This window comes from Pelodiscus sinensis, chromosome W (assembly GCF_052426305.1).
Source record: "Pelodiscus sinensis isolate ZL-2025 chromosome W, ASM5242630v1, whole genome shotgun sequence".
Classification (NCBI taxonomy): domain Eukaryota; kingdom Metazoa; phylum Chordata; order Testudines; family Trionychidae; genus Pelodiscus; species Pelodiscus sinensis.
Window position 1 is genome coordinate 7,199,292 of NC_143084.1, and position 19,052 is coordinate 7,218,343.

The following is a 19,052-nucleotide window of genomic DNA, read 5'->3' on the forward strand; positions in this document are numbered from 1 at the left end:
AGAGCTGCCAGCCTGGCCACCCAGGAGCAGGTGTGCATGAAAATCAAGGGGGTCCACTGAGACCCCTGACCCTGTGCCCTGAGCTTACAATGGCCGTACTGGGTCAGACCAAAGGTCCATCTAGCCCAGTAGCCTGTCTGCCGACAGCGGCCAACCCTAGAGAACCTGGAGGGGATGGACCGAAGACAGTGACCAAGCCATTTGTCTCGTGCCATCCCTCTCCAGTCTTCCACAAACCTTGGGCAGGGACACCACTCCTACCCCTTGGCTAATAGCACTCCATGGACCCAACCTCCATGACTTGATCTCACTTCCCTTTAAACTCTGTTCTAGTTGTAGCCTTCACAGCCTCCTGCAGCAAGGAGTTCCACAGGTTGACTCTTTGCTTTGTGAAGAACAACTTTCTGTTACTAGTTTGAAGCCTGCTACCCATTCCTTTCCTTTGGTGGCCTCTAGTCCTTCTTTATGGGAACTAATGAAGAACTTTTCTGTATGCACCCTCTCCACCCAACTCCTGCTTTTAGAGACCTCTATCCTGTCCCCCTCCATCTCCTCTTTTCTAAGCTGAAAAGTCCCAGTCTCTTTAGCCTCTCTTCATATGGGACCTGTTCCCAACCCCTGATCATTTTAGTTGCCCTCCCCTCTCCCACCCTCTCTCTTCCCCTCTCCCACCTCCTTTTCCCAGTCTCCCCCAGTTTTGTTCAATAAAGACAGATTCCATTTTTGAACACAATTGTCCTTTATTTTGTACATCAAGAAAAGGGGCTAGGGAAGGGTAAGTGGAAGGAGGTGAGGGAGAAATGGGGCACGAGCCCCCAATGGGGAGGACTGGGCTGGCTCTGCGGGCTTCTGGGGGTGGAAGCTCTCCTGCAGCCCCCCAATTGCCCCCTCTCCCCAGATGGCAGCCTGCGGCAAGTGCAGCCGGGCTGATGGCCGAGTGCTGTGATGTGCCCAGTGTTGGCAGTCCGGGCAATCCAAGCCAGGACTGCTTTGCAAGCGGGGCACCCCTGAGAACTGTCTGTCCGGGTTGGGGGTCGGGTCCCTTTAAGCACAGCCCTCGGCTAGCCTGAGACAGCATCTCCACGCTCTAAGTCCTCCTCTGATGCCCTGCCGGCACTGCTTCCGGCCATCCTTAACCCCAGTTCAGGGTCCACTTAATGTGGACATGCTAGTTCGAATTAGCAAAACGCTAATTCGAACTAGTTTTTTAGTCTGGATCCGTTAGTTCGAATTAGCTTAATTCGAATTAACTAATTCGAACTAAGTTAGTTCGAATTAACGTTGTAGTGTAGACGTACCCTAATATATTTAAAGAGTGCAATCATGTCCCCCCTCAGCCTTCTTTTGGTTAATGTAAACAAGCCAAGCTCCTTGAGTCTCCTTTCATAAGACAGGTTTTCCATTCCTCGGATCATCCTAGTGGCCCTTCTTTGTACCTGTTCCAGTTTGAATTCATCCTTCTTAAACATGGGAGACCAGAACTGCACACAGTATTCCAAATGGGGTCTCACCAATGCCTTGTATAATGGCACTAACACCTCCTTATCCCTACTGGAAATACCTCGCCTAATGCATCCCAAGACCGTATTAGCCTTTTTCACGGCCATATCACAATGGCAGCTCATAGTCATCCTATAATCAACCAGGACTCCGAGGTCCTTCTCCGTTACTTTCAACTGATGTGTCCCCAGCTTATAACTAAAATTCTTGTTATTAATCCCTAAATGCATAACCTTACACGTCTCACTATTAAATTTCATCCTATTGCTATCACTCCAATTTACAAGGTCATCCAGATCTTCCTGTATGATATCCCGATCCTTATCTGAATTGGCAATAGCTCCCAGCTTTGTGTCATCCGCAAATTTTATCAGGACACTTCCACTTTTGGTGCCGATGTCAGCAATAAAAAGATTAAATAAAATTGGCCCCAAAACTGATCCCTGAGGAACTCCGTTAGTAACCTTCCTCCAACCTGACAGTTCACCTTTCAATATGACCCGCTGTAGTCTCCCCTTTAACCAGTTGCTTATCCACCTCTCAACTTTCATATTAATCTCTCTTTTCCAATTTAACCAATAATTCCCCATGTGGTACTGTATCAAATGTCTTATTGAAATCGAGGTAGATTAGATCCACTGCATTTCCTTTATCTAACAAATCTGTTACTTTCTCAAAAAAGGAGATCAGGTTGGTTTGGCACGATCTACCTTTTGTAGATGTACCTATTGTACAGCTGGGCCTCGACATCTGAGGCAATTGGCTCCCAGGGAAGCATTGCAAGTCGGGGGGCGTTATAACTCGAACCCTCATTTACGACAGGTGCTGTGCGCCGTCGTAAATGCGGGCCGAGGGTGTAAGTCGGGGGTTTTCGGCTCCTTCACACTTCCAAAATTGTTGTAAGTGCGGGAGGTTGTAACTTGGGCAGGCGGAAATCGGGGTTTCCTGTACACAAAACACATTTTGGGGATCCCCCTCCACTGAAGTACTGTTTCTACTGTGAAAGAACAAAGCCTGCAGCATTCTGGGGTGCTCCAGAAGCTGCCTTGCCACAGGAAAGTTCCAGCAGGGTGAAACAATTGAAGATACCTGTGACGGGGTGAAGGAACACCGCACTGCTGGAGGCAGGACCTGGAAGGGCGGCGGTGGCCAGCCAGCTCTTCCCGCAGCAGTGGGAGAAGCAGCGGCAGCTGGAACACGCCAGGAGGGCGAAGGCGCTCCTGCGGCCACTGCAGGCACAGAGGATGCTGATGCAAGCGCCATGGAGAGTGGGCTGCAGAGCACCGAGGCTAGGGTGCTAGGGACCGGTTCAGTGGACGCCGGTGCATGCGCGTCTGGAGTGAGCCCAGGGGACACCGGCACATGTGCATTGAGGGCAAAGCCGGGAGACGCCAGTGCATGCGCAATAGGGGCAAGTCCGGGGGACGCCAGCGCAGGCGCGTTGGGGGCGGACCAGGGTGGAAGCTGGTGGCCTATAAAATGGGAAGGGCCAACTCGGTACGGGGGAGCGACTGGAATGGAGACAGGTGAGGGGTCACTGGGCCAAGAGAGAGAGGCTTGAGGGAGGACCAGAGAGTGGGGGGTAAGGAAGTGGCCCAGGGCGGGTAGAAGGAGTCTTGCCTGTGGGCTGGCGAGTTTTGGCGGTTAGCCTCGACAGTCAGGTGGGGGAGGAGACACCCCCACCTTAGGGCCCTGGGATGGGACCTGGAGAGAGGGAGGGCTCAGGTCCCCCTCACACCCTGCTCGGGGGTTGTGCACTGCCAAGGATACAAGTAAACCCCACTGCTGGGGTCACGATGTGGGATCAGGGGTGGAGAAGGTGAAGGGGAGTGGACTCCTTATGAGGGACCCCTTCACAATACCTGAAGGGTATGATAGGTAAGTGGTGCACCTTTAGGTAAACAGTAAGTTAGTTGTCTCCAGACAGTGATTTTCTGGGGGTTGATTTTAGTTCCTTCTGATGGTCAGCTGTTTTTGAAGTGGAATATAGGCAAGTAGGTAGCTATAGGAATCCTTACATATTCCTATCAACACGTTTGATTGTTTCTGAAGCATCATGTCCATTTATGGGGCTACAATAGAAGAAACATATAAAAAGTCCAAATAGTACCTATAAAGGTCAAGTTAAACAGTCTGAAAGTGATAGCAAACACATACTTACACACACTAACTGATACAACTATTTCCATAGTTACAGAATCTGTGTGCTAAGCAAATGGAAGATTATAGTATTAGCATTACAAGGGGAACCCTTAAAATTATGCCGTCTTATAAAACATTACTTTTAAACATTTTTAAGGCTTTTTCTGCTCCTGCTCATGCTGATCTTTGTAAGCAAGAACAAAACTGAGGCTACAGGGAAATCAAAACTGACTGTACACAAACTGCTGTCAAATGCATAAAATAGACTGAAATGAATAAAATTATTTTATTAAAATTACTATAAAGGAAAAGTTAAGTGTTATTTGTCACTGTAGTAGATACAGAATTTCCCAATGGAAATGTGATTTTTCTAGTTGACGCTGGACCTTTATGAGAGGGAACCATAACCCCCCAAAGACCTCTTTCAGGTTTTTAATAACTTTTGGAGTAAAACTCTTAGACCAGTGGGTCTGAAGCTTCTGCCTTAGACACAAACACATTTTCCACTCGTGCCACATGAGGAAGTCCTATCATCTTCTATTGATAGTACTGAAGAAACAAAGCCATTGGAGAAAGGCTACATGCACCTTAATAATGCAGAAAAAATACTACTAGGTCCATGTGTGCTATTTTGAGCAGGTGTCTATTTGTAACTTGTGTAACACAGTGGGGCTTGGTCCCCAGGCACTACTGAACTACAAATACCCAGAAGCACTCACCGTTTGGTTATCCTCATACAGCTTCAAGTCATATCCACTCAGCTCCACGCAGAAAATTATTGCTGTAACCCCCTCAAAGCAGTGGATCCATTTTTTGCGCTCAGACCTCTGTCCACCCACATCCACCATTTTGAAAGTCAGCTCTTTGAAAGTAAATTTATTTTCCACAATCCCTGTGGTCATGTCCCGAGAACGCAGAATATCTTCCACTGTAGGGATGTAGTCCAGTGCCGCAATCCTTTCTAGGTCATTTAAATAGTATGCCGCGTTATCCTCTAGGTGGTACTCATTGGATCGGCGAAAGCAGTCCTGCACACCGGGGTCTGCCCAGAGCCGCTTCATGACTCCTAGAAGCTCAGGTGTAATCTCTCCTTTGCTTTCAGCTGGGCCTGTCAGGGCAAAAAGCTGCACGGCATCATAGGCCCTGTCAGGATTGTAGAACTCTATCTTAAGGGTGGCTAGCGCACGAATGATGCGTGTGAGGGAGTCAATGGCATTATAAATAATCAGGGGCTTGTATTCTTTGCAAGCCTCCAAGTTAAAGCCACCACTGTGAATGATTTTCATTTGCTTGACAATAGTACTCTTGCCAGAGTTACTTGTACCCAGGAGTAGGAGCTTGATCTCACGTCGTTGTCGCTGACTCTCAGAGCGCAGGTGGCGATCAATCCTGCGGGACCGCCGCGCTGCCTCTTTCTCCTCAGAGCTTTGCCTACATCCCATGGTATAGCAGACAGTAGCAGAAGAGGAGAACTGAAGATTCTGAGAAAGAGCTGCAATATCTTTCAATTCTTGTGCCAGGTGCACCCTGTGCGGGGCAGGGGGTGGGGGGGATCACTATCCAATACCTGATGGACCAATAGGCCTCGACCAACTAGTTTAGTCCCAGCAGGGGTGCAAACAAATGTAAAAATTCAACCACAGACAGATAGTCTCCTCAGTAGAGCCCATGGCACTCCCCTTTCTTGTGAATAAACAGTGGCACATTCCTGTTAATGAAAGGACATTTCCCTATTCCAGAGTGTGGCTGGATCAGTCAAATATTCATTTATCTTCTGCTTAATTATTTTGCTCTTTTCTGTCCAAAGGTAAGGAGCTGCACCTTCATATGCTCTTCTTTAGTCCAAGTTTTCTTTTAATTGTATTTTCTGGTTGCTATGGTGATGCTGCTAATTACAGCTGAAGGTCTGGTATGGATTTGTTGTATTTGTTTTGTTTCTCCCCCCACTTCTGTAGGCTGATCCAGTTCAGATCCATGAATCTGTGCTCTCCACCTGTCAAACAATGAGAGAAAAGAAATGAATAGAATTGGGAGACTTAGTTTCCCTTCTGCAGAACATACACATTTTCTCTGCACATTGTATTACAACCCTGACAGAAAATGAGTAAAGACAAGCAATAAAAATCTTGAAATACTGCAGAATTTTAGGGCCAGCTTGAGTCTGGAGACTTCAGAAAATGTGTACCCTGAACAATAGTAAATCAAATCCCTTTTTCTCTCCAGCCTTCTGTGTTTTTATTACCCAAATCCAGGCGAAAACAGTTCTGAGCTCTCTTCCAATTCTCTCTCAGCAAGAGCCTTTTCCTGCACGGCCCTGTTCCTGAAGCAAGAGTACATGAGAGAGATTCACAGCCACTTTCCCCCTCCTTGCATTTATATTGCTCTAACTCTTGATTGTGTGTACCCGATTCTTTTGTTTGCATTGAACATTTTTGTAAATAAATGATGAAATGAAAGGTGGGGATTAGGTTTGCATGAGGGTTTTGTGAAAGTGTTTATCGGAAGAGGCACAATTACTGATCTGCACAGGAAATTATTACAAGGTGTATGTGATGTGGTGTCTGCCCCACACTGGCCCTTTAAGGGTTAAAACCCAGCCCTGGGAGAGGGCTGGAGTGGTGGAGTAAGCAGCTGTGGCAGATATTAGCCAATTAGGGCCCAGCTGGGGATGTATAAATAAAGGCTCCTGAAGAGGTAAAGACTTACTGTTGCTCCAGGCAAGCTTCCAGGCAGCAGGGCCTGAAGTGAGGCCTGAGGCTACCAGGGCTGCAGGGAGCCCATCTACACCCATTCCCCAATGATGAGTGGCCATTACAGACTGCAGTTTGCCCCTGTGGCAGGGGCTAGATGATGACTAGCAGTGGGTCACTGAGGTAAGGTGGGTATAGGGGGTTCAGGGTTCCCTGAGGGGGAGGATCCCAGAATGTGGAGGCACTGCAGCAGGGCAGTACCCAGAGGGGAGGATGCCATGGTCTGGGAGGGACGTGGGTCCTAACGCAAGGTGCTGGAGCCATTAACAAGTAACAGCAGGCGAGACACCAGCCAGAAGGGGGCACTACAGCACAGAAGAGCTAATTCTCAAGTGAGTCCTGCCCTGTTCCAGTGTATCAGCCTCATGGTCCTGCCTCAGGGAAAGCGATGCAAAGGTGGACCCTCCAGGTCTGTTTAGAGAGGTTATCTGAGTCTCCTGGGCTCTGATAGAAGGCACTAAAGGGGCTTAGCAGGTCAGTTTCTGGCTAGAATGAGAGGTGCAAGGCAGGGTGCTCCTCTTTGGCCACAGGAGAGCTTGACTGGCTACATTTGCTCAAACTGGGAAAGAGTGAGGCTGTGATAACTTTAACCCTAACGTAAGAGGTGAAGATAAAGGGGACAGATGGGAAAAGGCCCAGGGAAATCGCTGCAACAAAATGAAGGGAACAGTATGTGGCTGGTCTTTATAAGCTCTCTAGGTTGGAAACTGAAGTGGTGGTGTGATGGAGCCGGTGGGCTCCTCACCCCCGAACCGCCGGCCCCCCTGGGCAGTAAGTGCCTGGGAACGCCGACTTCCCTGAGAAGCTCCGGCGGCAGTGGGACCAGGATGCGCACTCTGGCGTCTGGGGAAGAAGCCAGCAGGGGAATGGCGCCATGGCCAGATGCAGGCGCATTAGCGCCCGCAGGTACCCATGGGGGGAACCCGCCTATCGTGGCAGAGGGTGGGGGCACAGGTTCCGGCGGGGAAGTGCCTTGGGGGTGGGGCAACCCCGAGGGCACGGGATTTAAAATGGGCCAACCTCCCAGGAGGGAGCTTGGGGAGTGCCCGGGTTCCAGGGGGCTGAACGCCTCCGGGGAAGTGAGTCTGGGGGGGATGCGATTGTGCTGTGACGTTTAGCCCAGAGTGAGATGAAGTGAGTAGGAAGAAGCCCAAGGCAGGGTGTTAAAGCCCGTGGGTCAGTGTGTTGCAGGCAACGTCCCCACTGACCACAGGAGGTGGCGAGAGAGATCTCCCCCTCCCTAGGGCCCTGGGCTGGGACCCGGAGGTGAGGGAGGGCCTGGGTCCCCCTACTCCCCACCCTGTGTGGGGAAGGCGAGGAGTACTCTGAGAGGTGCTAGAGCCTCAGGGAAAGCCGAGTGAGACTGGAGTTGTGAACAATAAATATGTGGGACACAGCCCAAGCATGGGTGTATGGTACTAATACAAGGAAATAGGGGCAGGAACTTCTCACAGGTCGGTGTAGGAGAAAGAAAGAGCCCTAAGCATAGGCCTGGTGCTTGAACCAAAGTAAGCAAGAGTTATACTATGAGTAATAGACAGGCTGTGTCAAAAGCAAATGTTTGCCTGCAAGTCAGTGTCTTTCAGCACTAGAACTGCTAGCATGAATAGAAGCACATGAAGTATGTAAATACATGCCACCAGGACAGTATAGGGACACCCAGCTGAGTACATGATAAAATAGTTTGAAACAACAAGAGTGAAAGCATAACAATGGGTGGGGAATGCTTTGGAGGAAAGTACAAGGGGGCATACAAAACATGTCATTAATGTGCGAGATAATATGTACAGTGTGTATCATAGATTGTTCATTTCTGTCTATAAATATTGGGGTACCTCAACTTAATTCTTTGGCTGGCCTAGGGGGTGATAGTGGAATCCATACTATTGATTGAGCTGAGTCCATTGTCCCAGGTACAAATACGTAGGGGCTCGGAGGCCATCTGGCTACTGACAACTATTAATGTACTTTGTTCAACAATAAACGTGTCTCAGGTGCCTTCGTATCTCATCTGAGTCTGTGGTCTTTGGGGGGGGTTCTCGTGAAGTCTATGATGCTAGTTACCTGCGCAGAGCTGGCAGGATATACTGAGGGAGCATATGAAAACGCACACAGCTGAATGTTTATCATCACTGATGGAGCAGGAGACCTGTTAGGAGGCCACACCAGTGAATCCTCAATTTACTGTATCACTGTCCTGAACTACTACAGTGGGGAGGCCTGGGTTTCCCCACCAGCCACTGATGAAGTGGCCTAAGCTTGGAGAAGGCTTGTTTAGAAGCCTGAGTGCAGGACTGAATTTAAAGGGCCTAGAATCAGTGTTGACAACCAATGTTCCCTCTTATCTTTTCCATACATGTGTGGAATAAAACTTATGTGCACCGAGGCATATGCAAATGTGTGCCACCAGTAGAAACAAAACCTAGTTGTGGGTGCTCTGCTAATCATCTGGGTGGAATTTGAATCTCTCCTGAGAGGCTGCACAAGCTCCCAGCTTACAGGGAACTCCAACTCTGGTGAGTGTGTGCTACCCTGGAAGGGGTTCATTTTTTACTGTAATACCCAGTCTAATGGGTGAGCCACAGAAAAACCCTCAGGCTGTGTCTAGACTGGCATGATTTTCCAGAAATGCTTTTAACAGAAAAGTTTTTACGTTAAAAGCATTTGCGGAAAAGAGCATCTAGATTGGCACGGATGCTTTTCTGCAAATGCACTTTTTGCGGAAAAGCATCCCTGCCAATCTAGACGCGCTTTTCCGTAAAAAAGCACCAATCGTCATTTTCGCGATCAGGGCTTTTTTTTGCAGAAAACAAATCTGAGCTGTCTACACTGGTCCTTTTGCGCAAAAGGGACTTTTGCCCGAACGGGAGCAGCATAGTATTTCCACAAGAAGCACTGATTTCTTACAGTAGGAAGTCAGTGCTTTTGCGGAAATTCAAGTGGCCAGTGTAGACAGCTGGCAAGTTTTTCCGGAAAAGCGGTTGATTTTCCAGAAAAACTGGCCAGTCTAGACACAGCCCAAATGTTTTGAGATTCATGGTAAAACAATGGAGGAATTCTTGTGAGCCCATGCTTTGCCCACAGTATAAATAAAAAAAAAATCTTCTCCACTAAACATCCTAATGAGATACTGCAAATGGTGAACTGAATTCAACAGCTCCTGATATGAACAGTTATCAACCTAGTTTTTCATATTTGAGATGGGTTACCAGAAATCATACACGACAATATGAACTCTTTCCACACTCAAGTCAGCATATTCACAAAGCACCTATAATTTTGATCCATGCATTTATTGGATAGTGAAAGAGAAAGGAGGGGAATTAGTGTAGGTAAATGTTCAAATTTAAAAACAAAAAAAAGGCTGAAGGAATTAGGACTGGGCTCCTACATGTCACGTTCAGAACTGACTGGGACACTTATGACCAGATTTTCAAAGGGGTGTAAAGATCAGATAGATATCTTTGAAGAGCCGAGTTGGCAACTGTCTCTTTAGGAGCTTAATTACCTTTGAAAATCTGAGCTTAGATTTCCAAATCCAATTTTCAAAAATTACTTTAGTCAAGTGCCTTTGAAAATTTTAACTGGGGGCCTAAAGAGACAAAAGGCAGGAGATACGGTATTCCTTTTAAAAACGTGTGACATCTATTTTTAACTAAATTTTATATTATTTTTCTCCCAAGGGCAACTGACCCCTCTGGCCCCCTCACTACGCCACTGCCCCCCCCCCACCCGCCCCAGATCTATCATCTTATGCATGTGCAAGATCTGTGAGAGCTGTCCCATGACTCTGCAGTTAGTGCCTATGGCGCCTGCTTCTGGGTGGTGTCTCAATGCTCCACATTCACCTCCAAAGAGGGGGCTTCCCAAAGCAGGCCCTTGCTGCAGACCCCCAAGGCATCCACAGATCCAGTCTCCTTTCAATGGGCCCACTTCCCAGGGCTCATTGATCTTGGGCCTGGCTTCCATCCCCTCTCCAACCTTTGCAACTGCCCAGAGGTGTCACCTTCCGCCTTATCCATTCCCACCTCGTTCACCCCACAGGGACAGTCTCTGCCTCTGTCCTAGGGACTATTCTACCAAGATGTAATACAAAGTTTCTATGTACAAGGACTCACTACAAAGCTAAAAGCTTCAATGAGAGAGTGATTAATACAGAGACGTGTCTACATCTGCTGCAGGGAGACACCTCTGCCTGCCCCCACCCCTCTCCCCCAGAGTCTACAGCCCCATTGCAAAGCGGGGGAGGGGAAGAAAAGAGGCTGAGGCCCATCAACTGGACTGAAGCAGTCATGAGCAAGCCATGCCCGGGAGCCATTCTCCTGTCCATTGCTGGTGCTGTGTTGCTTCAGGCACGCTGAAATGCAGTCACCTCTGGGGTGGGCTGGACAGCTGTTTAACACCTGCACAAGGTTTCAGGCAGGGGGCAGGGCAGGCTGCCTTCCTGCAGAGCCCCGATCAGAACTACTGTGCCCTCCTGGCTTAGGAAAAGAATAAACAGGAGGATTGGAAATTAACCCGCCCAGTCTCACGTCCCCTAGGCAGGGAATGAGCCATCTACATTAGGCCCCAGCTGGAGTATCATGTCCAGTTCTGGGCGCCACATTTCAGGAAACGTGGAGAAACTGGAGAAAGTCCAGAGAAGATCAACACAAATGATGAAAGGTCTAGAGAACATGAGGTATGAGGGAAGGCTGAAGAAATTGGCCTTGTTTACCTTGGAAAAGAAAAGACCGAAAAGGGACATGAGAGCAGCTTTCAAGTATCTAAAAGAGTATCATAAGGAGGAGGAAGAAAAATTGTTCTGCTTGGCCTCTGAGGTTAGGATGAGAAGCAATGGGCTTAAATTGCAGATATTTAAGACCAGGTTAGACAGACACCTGTCAGGGATGAGCGAGGGCAACTCAACTTTGGAAGCCCCAGGGGCCACACTGATACTTACAGAACATGCTGAGGCCTCAACTTAAGTGTGGTTGCATATGCAAGCAAATCTATACAAATAGCTTCTCTCACACTGACAGGCATGAATACAAAGATTAAGGCAAAACTACACAACACACAGGCCCCATTTAAGTCAGTTCTGCTGATATTAATAAAATGCAACATTTCCCCGATTTCTACCCATGTGACAGCACTTTTCATGAGCAATGACAGTCCAAGAATTTAGCTACTAAAACACGTATCAACAGAAGATCATTACACTGATTACTTTTTAGTTTTGGCTCCCACTCGCCGGCCATGTGTTGATCCCCACATAAACCCAAACTGCACCGCGGGGCGCAAACAAACTGGCCATGGGCAGCATGCCAAGTTATTAATAAATATTTTATAAACCTTTCCCTTTTCTCTCTGCTGCCTTGTCTCCTCTCCTTGCTCCATCATCTCCCTTGGTGCCTGCTGCCCCCCAACTCCTTACCCTCCTCTGCTGTCCTGACTCCTGCCCTTCTCACTGCCCTCGGCCCGCCTGCGACCTGCCCCCCTCCGCCAGCCCTTCTCTCCCCCCTGTGCCCACTCCTCCAGTAGCCCCACTCTGATCATGTGAGCTACCCCTCCTCTAACACCTCCCTCTACACACCTGCTCTGCCTCTCTCCTCTGGTGCTGGTCCCTCCCCTGCAGGTGTCTGCCCTTCTGCTTCACCCCAGAATCCCCTGGCACCTGCACCTTCCCTTAGCCCTGCACCCTCCTGGTGCCTCCCCCTTCCCTTACTGCCCCTGCCCCCTTTGCCCTCTTTTTCCCTGATGCCCACCCCCTCACCACACTCTGCCCCGTTCCGCTCCTGCCCCTCTGTGCCCTCACACATGACTTGCTCCATCCCCACCTTTCTCATGCCCACCCCTTCTTTCAAGCCTTCTCCCAGCACCTCCCCCTCCCCCTCTAGTCCCCAATGCCCTTCCCCTCTCCTCTCCTCTCCCAGCATCATCCTGCCCCCCCTCCCACTGATACCTCCCCTCCTGCCCTTTCCCTCATTGTCTGCACTTGGCCCCCTGCTATTTGTCTCTTGGTGCCTTCCCCTTTCTTCCCCTTCCCCTCCGCACAAGCCCCGTCTCCCCCGCTGCATAAAACCCCAAGCCCCTTCAACCTCCTACGGAGGAGACAGAGAAAGGGCTCGATAGCGAGAGCGTACAGCTGGTCCGACAGCGGACGCCCCTGACGTACCCCCTCACATGAAGCTGTCCAGCTCGGTCAGGGTCCAGTTGAGCCTGACCAAACACTCCGCGAGGACGTACAACACCCAGAGAAAACCCACAAAATGGGGCCTGAAGCCGGAGGCCTGCAGAGTGCCCAGGAGATACCCGTGGTCCATCCTGTCGCACGACTTCTCCTGGTCCAGGGACAGGAGGGCAAACGACAAGCCGTCCCTACACCCGAGCTCTAAGAGATCCCAGACCAAGTACAGATTATCAAAGATGCTACGGCCCGGGACGGTGTAGGTCTGGTCAGGATGGATCACGTCCGCCAGCACGGACCGCAGTCGCAGCAAGATGGCTTTCACTACAACCTTGTAGTCTGTGCTGAGGAGCGAGACGGGACACCAATTCCAAAGGTCGCGGAGGTCCCCCCTCTTCAGTACCAAGGCGAGCATGGCTCACCTGAACGACAGAGGGAGGACCCCGCTCTCCAAGGACTCGGCCCAGATGGTGATGAGCTCTGGGCCGAGGACATCCCAGAATACACGGTAGAACTCCACGGTCAGCCCGTCCATGCCCGGAGTTTTATTGTTGGGCATGAGACGGAGGGCTTCCGAGAACTCGGCCAGAGTGAGAGGCATCTCCAGCCGGTCCCGGTCGCCCGCGCTGACCGTCGGGAGCTCAGTCCAGAGCGCCCTGCAGGCGTCGGCTTCGGTCGGATCTGGGGAGAGCAAACTGGTGTAAAAGGCCCTGGCCCTTCCACGCATCTCCGCCGGATCCGTGAGGGGGGTGCCGTCCTCCGCCAAAAGGCAGATGACGTGCTTTTTAGCTCTCCTCTTTTTCTCCAGGGCATAGAAGAAGCGGGAACCTCGATCCAGCTCCCAAAGGAACTGGATGCGAGATCGAACGAAAGCACCCCGGGCCCTGTGATCTTCCAGGACCCGGAGTTCCTCCCGCTTTTCCCGGTATGCCTCGCGGAGGGGTGGATCCTCGGGGGCGGATGCCAGGCGCCTCTTAAGCTTCAAGACCTCCCGTTCCAGCTGTTCTACCACCGCATCCCTCCGCCGGCTGGTACCCCGGGAGTAGTCGCTGCAGAAGAGCCGGGAGCGCACCTTCCCCATGTCCCACCATCGCCACACCGAGGGAAAAGTGGGCCACCGCCTCCACCAGGCCTGCCAGAACTCCCGGAAGGATGCCACGAATCCCACATCCTCCAACAAGCTATTGTTGAAGTTCCAAGAGGCCGGCCCCAGCCTCTCCAAACTGAGGGTATGTCTACACTGCATCCCTAGTTCGAACTAGGGATGCAGTGTAGACATACCCTGAGAGAGGCTTTCACGGCCACCAAATAATGGTCCATGAATGGGGCCGGCCGGAGGCTGGAGGAGTGGGCTTGTGGCAGTTGGAAACGGGATTAGTAAACGCGATCCAACCGGGATTGGCTCGACCGATCATCCCCCACCCGATCATCCCCCACCATCATAGGTGAAGGTGGTGGTGTCGTCCGGGTGGTGGTCTCGCCAGACCTCCACCAGGGAGTGATGGTCCACGATCTCCCTGAGGATGCCTGCTGCGGCCTGCCAGTTCTCGACTCCTGCACGGTCCCAGTTCTCAAGGGTGATATTGAAATCCCCGCCCAGGACCAAGTATTCGTGAGGATACAGGGTGCCGAGGAAAGTGGCTGCCCACTGATAAAAGGTGACCCGGTCTGGACCCACGTTCAGGGCATAGACGTTGACCAAGTTTAACGTCAGCCGCTCCACGTGGGCCCGGACGTGCAGCAGGCAGCCCGGGACAACCTCAGTAATCCCCAGCACCTCGAGGAGAACAGGGTGACCACCCTCCCGAAGTAAGGAGAGCACCTGGCTCCTGCGGAGACCCGCCCTACAGCCCCAGGCATTTAATGTCGCAAAGATGGTGCACTTCATGATGAGGGCTGGGGTGGAGCTTCACGGGCAGGGTGATTGTTGGCCTTCTGCAGGCCCCGCAAAAGGCCGCTCCCCGACCCAAAGGTGAGGAGAGCGTCACAGAAATTGCGGGCCCGCCGGTAGGCTGCGATGTCCTGCCTCTTGGTTCGTCTCCCCTCCTGAAAAAGGGCCCTTGTGGCCTCCAAGATGGAATGGAAAACCCCCCAGCGCTGAAGGGCCAGCACCACCTTCCCCTTAGCCCTGCGTGTAGCCGCGAGGAATTGTCAGAGCTTGGCCCCAAGCGCTGAGGGAGTGCCGGAATTTTCCTCTGTCTGGGCCCCATGATAAGCCTTGTGAGCCACGGAGATAGGAAACAGGTATCCGATCCCCAGCACGGTGCTAAGAACGATGGTGCCGTGCTGCCCGTCCCCAACCCTGGCGAGGGAGGGGGCGGCAGAGGGAACATGGCAGCCCCTAATGGATTGGGGACCAGGGATACAAATACCACCCCCTGAGGGCCGCCCACAGCTAGCAGGAATGAGACGGCAGCCGTGGGGGTGGCAATGACAATGGGATGTGGGGACATTGGAGGGGGAGGGGGAACAGGCATCACTGTAGGGGCAGGAGTGGGGGTTGGATGGGAGGAGGGTGACGGAGGAGTGGATATCGTGATAGGGGCAGAAGAGGGGGTGGGCTCAGGGCCGGGCGGTGGGTCGGAAACGGAGGGGGGATAACGATACCAGTGGGAGAGGGGTCAGGAACGGGGAGGGACTCTGTGCTGGAAGTAGCTTCATAGAGGGCAGGGTCGGGACCAAGGGCACGAACAGGGATGAGGGGAGGATCGGGACAGGGAAGGGAACCAGCACTTTGAGCAGGGTCAGGGGTAAGATCTCCTGAGTCTGTGCCACCAGGCTGCGGCGCCTCCCAAATGGGGACTGAGGGGGCAGGAGCGAGAAGGGGGCCTGCGCCGATGCCAGGCTCAGGTGGAGAAGCAGAAGCTACAACCACGGCTTCGTCCAGAGGGGTGTACTTTGCTGGGCCCCTGACAGGAAGTGAAGATGGCCTCCCAGCCTCATTTACAGAAGAGGGGGCGCCCCCAAGCTTGGAACCTGGCCGCTTGGCATGAGCCATCGCCCCTGAGGGCTCGGGGGCTTCAGTTCCAGCGTCCGAGTCAGCCGGGCCGATGGGCAACTCTAGGGGCGCCCTGAGCATAAGGGGCATGGGGGTGAGGAGAGGAGGGGGCAGCGCAGCAGAGTTACCCCCCAGACCGAGACCCGCTGGAGGAGGGTTGTCCTCCCCCTGGGTGAGTGGGGTCAGACCCAGGGCCTCAGTCTCCTCAAAAATGGAGCTAAACTCCATCCCCTCGGCCCCAGAGCCTTCCCCACTGGCCTTGGAGGCAACAATTACCTCGGTGGTGGCAACGGAAGGCTCAGCTGGAACCGGGGCTGGGGGAGCACCACCTGAGGCCTCCACGGCTTCCTCGGCTGGTGCCTCCTGCTGACGCTCGCCGGGGGCATTCCCGGCAGTTCTGGCCCACCTCGGGATTTTTCGGAGGGGGGCTTTCCCACTCTCCTTGTCAGAGGAGGGAGATTGAGCGCGCAGACCACGGGCTCTGCGATTCCCCCGAATGAGCGTCCAACCATCTGAGGTGGAGGTGGAGGTGGAGGTGGAGGTGGAGGGTTGGTCAGCAGGGGCATGGCCAGGGGGCGCAGATGGTTTTCCAGGGTGACGGGGAGGCAAGGGAGGGAAAGAGGGGGGTGGGGAAACCTCCCCCTTGGGGGGGGCTCTCCCCCTTGCCCGGCAGCAATGGCGCCACCCTCTCCTCCTCAGGTCCTGCAGGGACAGACGGAACGGAGGCGGGGCCCGCCTGCTCGCCCAGGCATGTTGGAGGGGGTGCCTCCAGTTCCCGAGCAAAGCCGTCGGTTGGAGGAGGGGCGGCTGTGGGGGCTGGACTTCCAGAGGGGCCAGCGGTGTTAGGGCTGGAGCCCTCCCGGGCCCCAGGGGGCCCAGACACCTCCTCCGACTAGGCAAAGGGGCAGTCCCGCCGGGTGCAGGGCGGGGCCGGCTCCTCCGGCTGCACTGGGGTACAAATGGGGACTATGGGGCTGTCAAGGGGGGACTAAATAAAAAGGGGAGGGGAGGGGAGGGGAGGGGTACAAACGCTCGGGGCAGGGGCCAGGTGCTCTGGGAGGCAGGACAAGCACTACAGCAGGCTAAGCTCGGGTGGGGCAGGCAGCAAACTCAGGGAGGGAGGGAGAAACAGAACTGGTTAACAGGGCAGGGAAGGCAAGCTACTGCAGTGGGGGGCAAGGTGGGAGAAACAGGGGTGAGGGGGCCCCCAGCCAAACACTGATGAGGGAGGGAGGACAAGTCCAAAGGGGGGTGGGGGGAGCACACCCACGAGCGCTTGTGGGGACTCAGTCCTCTCCTGCTGCTGTAGCTGAACAGTCCCAGGTGGAAAAGAGGGGGGCGAGTAGCTTGCCCTGCCAAGGGGTGAGTCCAGGTGGTGCAAGGGAGTTGGTGGAGGAGGTTGCAGGGGTGCTGGTATTGGGGGGGGGGAGCTGGACTGGGGGGAAGGCTCTGCACCTCTCCCCCTGCCCCCCCTCTTGGCAACTCAGTTCACCACCACCCCAGGAGCAGGTGAAAAAGCTCAGGGTATGTCTACACTACAAAGTTAATTCGAACTAACACACGTTAGTTCAAATTAACTTTGATAGGCGCTACACTAGCGCTCTGCTAGTTCGAACTCAATTCGAACTAGCAGAGCGCTTAGTTCGAACTAGGTAAACCTCATTCCACGAGGACTAAGCCTAGTTCGAATTTACTAGTTCGAATTAAGGGCTGTGTAGCCCCTTAATTCGAACTAGTGGGAGGCTAGCCCTCCCCAGCTTTCCCTGGTGGCCACTCTGGCCAACACCAGGGAAACTCGTCTGCCCCCTGTCCTGGCCCCGGAGCCCTTAAAGGGGCACGGGCTGGATACAGTGCCCGTGCCAGGTGCAAGCCTGCCAGCACCCAGCCAGCAGACCCTGCACCTGGCACGGCTCGAGCCAGCCACCCGATGCCCCCCAGCCCTCCCCCTCTTCCCGGGACCAGGCTGGCGGCTCCCGGGAGCTTGCCCTGGACCGCAAGAGGTGGGCACCCGCCTGGTCTAGTGCGGACATCCTGGACCTCGTCCACGACCACCGCACTAGGCACAGGAAAGTGGCCATCTAGGGCAGGAGAGCTGCCAGCCTGGCCACCCAGGAGCAGGTGTGCATGAAAATCAAGGTGGTCCACTGAGACACCCCCCCAACCGTGAGCCCTGAGCTTACAATGGCCATACTGGGTCAGACCAAAGGTCCATCTAGCCCAGTAGCCTGTCTGCCGACAGCGGCCAACCCTAGGGACCCTGGAGGGGATGGACCGAAGACAGTGACCAAGCCATTTGTCTCGTGCCATCCCTCTCCAGCCTTCCACCAACTTTGGGCAGGGACACCACTCCTACCCCCTGGCTAATACCACTCCATGGACCCAACCTCCATGACTTGATCTCACTTCCCTTTAAACTCTGTTCTAGTTGTAGCCTTCACAGCCTCCTGCAGCAAGGAGTTCCACAGGTTAACTCTTTGCTTTGTGAAGAACAACAACTTTCTCTTACTAGTTTGAAGCCTGCTACCCATTCCTTTCCTTTGGTGTCCTCTAGTCCTTCTAATATGGGAACTAATGAAGAACTTTTCTGAATGCACCCTCTCCACCCCACTCATGCTTTTATAAACCTCTATCATATCCCCCCTCCATCTCCTCTTTTCTAAGCTAAAAAGTCCCAGTCTCTTTAGCCTCTCTTCATATGGGACCTGTTCCCAACCCCTGATCATTTTAGTTGCCCTCCCCTCTCCCACCCTCTCTCTTCCCCTCTCCCATCTCCTTTTCCCAGTCTCCCCCAGTTTTGTTCAGTAAAGAGAGATTCTATTTTTGAACACAATTGTCCTTTATTTTGTACATCAGGAAGGGGGGCTAGGGAGGGGTAAGTGGAAGGAGGTGAGGGAGGAATGGGGTACGAGCTCCCGATGGGGAGGACTGGGCTGGCTCTGCGGGCTTCTGGGGGTGGAAGCTCTCCTGCAGCCCCCCAATTGCCCCCTCTCCCCAGATCGCAGCCTGCGGCAAGTGCAGCCGGGATGATGGCCGAGTGCTGTGATGTGCCCAGTGTGGGTACTCCGGGCAATCCAAGCCAGGACTGCTGTGCAAGCGGGGCACCCCTGAGAACTGTCTGTCCGGGGTGGGGGTCGGGTCCCTTTAAGCACAGCCCTCGGCTAGCCTGAGGCAGCAGCTCCATGCTCTAAGTCCTCCTCTGATGCCCTGCTGGCACTGCTTCCGGCCATCCTTAACCCCGGTTCAGGGTCCACTCTGTGTGGACATGCTAGTTCGAAATAGCAAAACGCTAATTCAAACTAGTTTTTTAGTCTGGATGCGTTAATTTGAACTAAGCTAATTCGAACTAACTAATTTGAACTAAGTTAGTTCGAATTAACGTTGTAGTGTAGACATACCCTCAGTTCCAATAAACAAACCCCCCTCCACAGTCTAACTGGTGGTCCTCTTCTTTTCTCCCTCGGCGGGGTGCAGGTGGTGCAGAAGCAGCAGCAGG

At 52.9% G+C, this 19,052-nt stretch overlaps 1 pseudogene across 1 annotated transcript in view; it reads right to left on the bottom strand.

The window, feature by feature from the left end:
• Nucleotides 1-3,853: 3,853 nt before the first annotated feature.
• LOC102456402 (guanine nucleotide-binding protein G(z) subunit alpha pseudogene) overlaps nucleotides 3,854-19,052 on the bottom strand; it is a 56,242-nt pseudogene continuing 41,043 nt past the window's right edge. Inside the window, exon 2 of the transcript XR_016348231.1 lies at nucleotides 3,854-5,635. The product of XR_016348231.1 is annotated as a guanine nucleotide-binding protein G(z) subunit alpha pseudogene (transcript). The remainder of the gene's footprint in view (nucleotides 5,636-19,052) is intronic.